The sequence below is a fragment of the Colobus angolensis genome, unplaced genomic scaffold (genome assembly GCF_000951035.1).
Source record: "Colobus angolensis palliatus isolate OR3802 unplaced genomic scaffold, Cang.pa_1.0 Scaffold362, whole genome shotgun sequence".
NCBI lineage: Eukaryota > Metazoa > Chordata > Mammalia > Primates > Cercopithecidae > Colobus > Colobus angolensis.
In genome coordinates, this window is record NW_012116955.1 from 981,967 (window position 1) to 987,830 (window position 5,864).

The following is a 5,864-nucleotide window of genomic DNA, read 5'->3' on the forward strand; positions in this document are numbered from 1 at the left end:
CCTCTTCTCTAAGACAAATCTTGATTTTACTGCTTCCTGCTGAGCCTGACTGCTGGCATTGGTCCTAATCAATTGGAAAATAAATGGAGTTTCCCAGGTCTTGAGTCAACACTGAGCCCCTGTTTTCCTGATGCTGAGAGCTGCCAGACAGCCAATTGCCAAGAGACAATGCCAGAGCTCATGTTCCCTTGTTTTCTCTCTACTTCCTTTTCCGTATCTCCTCTCCACCTCTGCTGTAATGCCTCTGGGCATTTTCTCAGTTCACTCTGTTTTCAAATCTTTCTTTATTACTCAGACTTCTGGGAATATTCTTGTTGTGTTTCATTGCTGTGTATTTTTTCTATAAAATACTTCTTAACTAGATGGTGTCACCTTGAACAAATGGAAGGGAATATATCTTACGTTTTCTTTTGTATCCACCCTGACCCTCCAACTCTTCAGTACCCCGACCCCAGAAGGGCTCAGGACAATGCAAGATACTCATCATTGAGTGACTAAATGATTAAATTTCCTGAAGGATAATTCAGTTTTTTTTCCCCCTCCAGAAATTCTCTTGATTTATTCTCTTACTCTTTATTATCTTATTTCATCAATTATTTCCTTTCTCAACTCTTATCTTCAACTTCTCTCTTCCTTTGGGGTCCTTGTTCTCAATCTAGAAACATGTTTATGTCTCTCATCTGGAACAAATGAATAAAGAAAAAACAAAACAAGCGCAACCTTTCCCTTGACTCTGCATCCCATTGGTTTATTCAACGTTTGTTTCCTGTGCCTACTATGTGCCACTGTTCTGGGGACTGCATGGAGGCAGAACAGTTGCTTCTCTCTGGAGCTAGGGAGATGATTCAGATATAGATATATATATATATCTGTGTGTGTGTGTATATATATATATATATATATATCTGTGTGTACACACACACACACACACGCACACACACACATAAGAAAAGCTACAGCTAGAGCTTTGTTATTCAAGCCTAGGCCATTTGGAGTCTTGGTTAGAAGGCCTTCCACTGGCCCTTCCAGTAGGCTGATTTAGCTTTGACGACTGGGCATGGGCTGGATATTAGGCCTCCTGACCTCCTGCCTCCCATAAATCTACACCAAGGGCCCTCAGCAACCCCCTTCTCCTCCTTCCTCCCAAGCCTGCTTAGAAGAGTAACCTGTAATTGCACTACCTTCTGTTTTACCAGCAGCAACCTGGCCCCAATGCCTACCACGTGACCTCTGTGCTAGGGTCCATGGGGTTTGGTTCTTAATTACATGTCCTTGGGCCTTAGACATTATTACCCATTTCTCCACTGGGTTCCACCTTCTCTTATTCACCTCTATGTCCCTAGTTGCTCTTTCTGACATCAGCCATCTTCTCTTCTCACTTTATGTGTCCAAGAAGCAATCTCACCCATCCCCCATCTTTAATCACACCACCTCACTGATGAACCCCAAGTTGTCTTCAGATCTCCATTTCCCAATTCCCAAGGCCTAGCTTCATGGGTATGTGACTGGTGCAGTGGCACAGGACACCATGCTCAGAAGGGCCCCTCCCTGGGGATTTAATGCTCTGTGATCACCATCTTGGAATTCTTAAAAACATTATCTTTGAAATTCCAATTGGTATCCTATAAGTCTATCAGTCTGCTCAGGCTGTCATAACCATGTACCACAGACTGGGTGGCTTAACCAATAGAAATTTATTTTCTCACAATTCCGGAAATGAAGGCCAAAAGCAAGGTGCCAGCAGGGTAGGCTTCCTCTGAGGGCCATCAGGAAGGGCTCTGTTCTAGGCCTCTCTCCCTGCCTTGCAGATAGCCACCCCTATGCTGCCTCTTCACATTGGTGTCCTTCTGTAGCCACATGCCCCTTGGTGTCTCTCTGTGTGTTCTAGTCCCTTCTTATAACATCAATCAGATTAGATTAGGGCCCACCCATATGATCTCATTGAACCCAATCACCTTTTTAAAGGCCCAATTGCCAAATACAGTCACATTCTGAAGTACCAAGGCTTAGGACATAGGAATTTTGGGGGACACCATTCAGCCCATCGCAGCAATTGAAGTCAGATGAGGCAATGAAGTATGCACTTAGGGCTTAAAGTCGTGGCTCTCTGTGGTCCTGCTTTCTGCCACCTTCCCAGGACACACTCTTACGTGCCTCCCTGCCTCTTGGCCTTCTGGCCACCCAGCAATCCCTTCCTTCCACACTTAGAAGGCACATGGGTGCAGGTGCTGGGAGGACCAGGGCCCAGCCATCCTTGCCCGGGGATATCAGTGCCACTGCATGTTTGGAGGTGATTTGGCAGGGGCAAGCCTTGCACCCACCCCAATCCAGGTATCCAGCATATCCTGGTTGATGTTGCATTTCCTTGGGATTTCCTGTAGTCCATGGACCTATGGAAGGCTGTGGGAAAGGAAAGTGATTCCCTACTTCCTAGCCCTGGGTCATTCAGCCTCTTTGAGAATCTGACTAAAGTTAGATAACCTCTAGCCTGGAAAGTTGACATACACAGACAGCCATGATTTTTATACATATTAAGGGAGTGATGAACTTCATAAAGCTACTCTGTGCACCTCTTGTGATTTGGTCCTGCTTACCTTTCCAGCCTCATGTCAACTCTGCTCTCACCATGCTGCAGCCCTCTTGAATTGGCATACCCCTTCTCAGAATGCATTGTATCCTTCCATGCTTGTGTTTTTGCAAGTGCTCTTTCCTCTGTCTACCATATGCTTTTCTTCATTATCATTGTAACAAACTTCAAAATTAAAATTACATTCTATCTTCTTTGAGAATCCTTATTGTCATCTCCTACTTCCCACAACCTAAGTTGCTCCCCTAGGACCTCCATCAGTCTAAAAGATTTATAATACTAAGTTTTTATTATTTCCTTACCTTTGTCCTTTCTACACAATTGTGAGCATTTTGAGGACAAGGACTGTGTTTTAATCATTGCTATTTTCCTGATATCTAGGACAGAGCTGAGCACAGTCAATGTTTGCAAATATCTGGAAAGATCAAATGAATGTATTCCTGAACGAACAACTGAAAGAGGAGAAGTATGAGCTTGTGGTGAGCTCATTTTGGAGCCAAACAGTGCTGGGTTTAAATCCTGGCTCTCTTGAAGACTAGTATTGTGATCTAAGGGAAATTACTCTAAAGCCTCCATTTTCTAATGTCAACTTATTGTCAACTTATATTGATGAACAACAGCTATAGCTACATATAACTCAGTCCTGTCACTAAATTTCTGTGAGTTATCTTGGAATGAAAAGACAAAAAAGACAATGAAGCTGTATTCTTGCAGATTAATTTATTAACAACAACAGTAAAAATATACCCATTGAATGTCTACTGGGTAGAAGACATTATGCTAGGACCTGTGAAGAAATGAAATGTAAATTAATATTTGGCCTATGGAGAAGTTAAGGTATACAGTATAGGCTAAATTTTAAAATAAACTAGGAAGTGTCAGGTGCCATAAGAGAGGTATCAGATTTTAGATTAAGAGTTCGTTTGTAGCTGAGACAATAAGGAAGGCTTTCTGGGAGAAGTGGTGTTTGAAATGAACCCCGAAGGAAAGGTCAAAAGATTTTTGCTGACACTGGAGGAAGGAAGATGGGAATGAATGCAACCATGAGGAGGTGGAAATACCTAGGAGAGAAATGTGGGCTCCGCCATCCTATTGTTATTGTTGTTTCACCAGATGCTGCAGTTTCATCTTCTGAAACTAAGGGTTAGTGACCTGCCTTTTTCACAAAGTACAATGTGCCCTGCTTTTCTGTCTGGAGCCATTGACACTCTGCCCAGAACAAGGCCACCTGATGCCAACAGCTAAGGCAGAAACTGGCCTGTTCACGCCGTAGCCCCTCAGAAGCAGCAGTTCTGTCACTCTGTCTCGCGATGCCCTGAAGACACTTGGCAGAGGTTCTACAGCAGGGGTGAGGAATCACATCCCTGTGAATAGGAATGTGCAACTGAAACTGGTGTGGACACTTGGGGAATGACTAACAAATCTTATCACAGATTGTCAAATTATGTTATTTAGAATCAAACTGCTTGCAAATGAGGCAGAAGATATACACACATGCTGTAAAGATGGTTTTCTCTAATGAGCAGTGATGATGAGCTTTTTTCCATATGTTTGTTGGCTACATAAATGTCTTCTTTTGAGAAGTGTCTGTTCATATCCTTTGCCCACTTTTTGATGGGGTTGTTTCCTTCTTGTAAATTTGTTTAAGTTCCTTGTAGACTCTGGATATTAGATCTTCGTCAGATGGATAGATTGCAAACATTTTCTCCCATTCTGTAGGTTGCTTGTTCACTCCAAATGGCCATCAATGATAGACTGGATAAAGAAAATGTGGCACATATACAGCATAGAATACTATGCAGCCATAAAAAAGAATGAGTTTATGTCCTTTGCAGGGACATGGATGAAGCTGGAAACCATCATTCTCAGCAAACTAACACAGGAACAGAAAACCAAATGAGCATGTTCTCACTCACAAGTGGGACTTGAATAACGAGAACACATGGACACAGGGAGGGGAACACACACACCCGGGCTTGTTGGGGGGTGGGGGTCAAGGGGAGGAAGAGCATTAGGACAAATACCTAATGCAAGTGGGGCTTAAAACCTAGATGAGGAGTTGATAAATGCAGCAAACCACCTTGGCACATGTATACCTATGCAACAAATCTGCACGTTCTGCACACGTATCCCAGAGCTTAAAGTAAGAAAAAAAAAAAAAAAAAAAAAAGATGTGTTCAAAATATTTCATTTCACACATGGTAATGAAACTGAGCTTTAAAAAAAAAAACAAATCAATGATGGGATGTCATTTCCAGGAATCCTTTTCTGGCACCATCAGGTTGAGTTCATCACACTGCCACCAACCTGCATGGGTGCTGCATTTCCCCTGCTACCGTATAATGGTGGTTAAACTATGGTTCTGGGGCACCAGGCTTCCTGACCTTGAAGGCAAGCTCCTCTATTGACTAGCATATGACCTTGGGCAGTTCTTTTAGCCTTCCTAAGTTACAGTTTCTCATCAGTAAAATGGAAATGGTGGTAATACCTGCCTAATATGGCATATGGAGAGTAGTAAAAGAAATGACGAGTGCAGTAAAGAACATCTCAGTGCCTGCCACACAGCAAGTGCTTTCTCTCCAGATACCAACGTGACTTCTTTCTGTCTCATCTCCTTTAGATCTTCACTCTGCTGTGAGACCATCTTTGACCATCCCATTTAAAAATGCACCCCCTACATCCAAACATTATCCCATTTCCTCCCTTCTTTTTTGTCCACCGCACTTCATCACTATCTCACGTACTATGTATTTTAGTTATTTGTTATGTTTATGCCTGTCTCTTTGGTAGAACGCAAGCACCAAGCATCCTTATTCCCAGATCAATGCCTGGCATGCAGTATGGACTCAAGGGAGAAAGAGATGAGCCAGCCCTGCTATGCTGAAACTACTCCAGACCCAGTGCTAGCCCTTTGGGACCCCGTTTGAACGTTTGACTGCCCTTTGACACCTGGACCAGTGGGCAGGAAGAAAAACTAAAATCGAGGTAGTAATTTAAGTAGCACATTATGGGGGGCTCTGACCTTATTGAACTTGAACTTAATGCTGCCGATTTTTCATAAACCTCGATTCATGCTACCCCACTCCCTCTCGCTCAGCTAATGAGCTCCTCCTGTTACCCAAAGTTCACCCGAGAGACCCACTGTAGTGCCCGGGATGGCAAAGAATTCTCTGACTCAGGCTCTGACCCGGACTCGGAGGGGCAAAGCGAGCAGGAAAGGGATCTGCAAAGCTCACCTCCTCTTGGCCAAGGCGGCCTCGCGCCGGGGAGGCGGCCC

The 5,864-nt window shown here is 43.6% G+C and overlaps 1 protein-coding gene across 2 annotated transcripts in view; it reads left to right on the forward strand.

Moving 5' to 3' along the window:
* The first annotated feature begins 5,412 nt into the window (after positions 1–5,412).
* Positions 5,413–5,864, forward strand: part of MRAP2 (melanocortin 2 receptor accessory protein 2) — a 57,634-nt gene continuing 57,182 nt past the window's right edge. The window contains exon 1 of one of the 2 annotated variants that reach the window (XM_011953488.1): positions 5,413–5,572. The gene's annotated coding sequence lies outside the window, so the exon portion shown is untranslated. Of the gene's footprint in view, positions 5,573–5,649; positions 5,794–5,864 lie in introns of those variants that run through there. The other variant, XM_011953489.1, reaches the window with a different exon arrangement.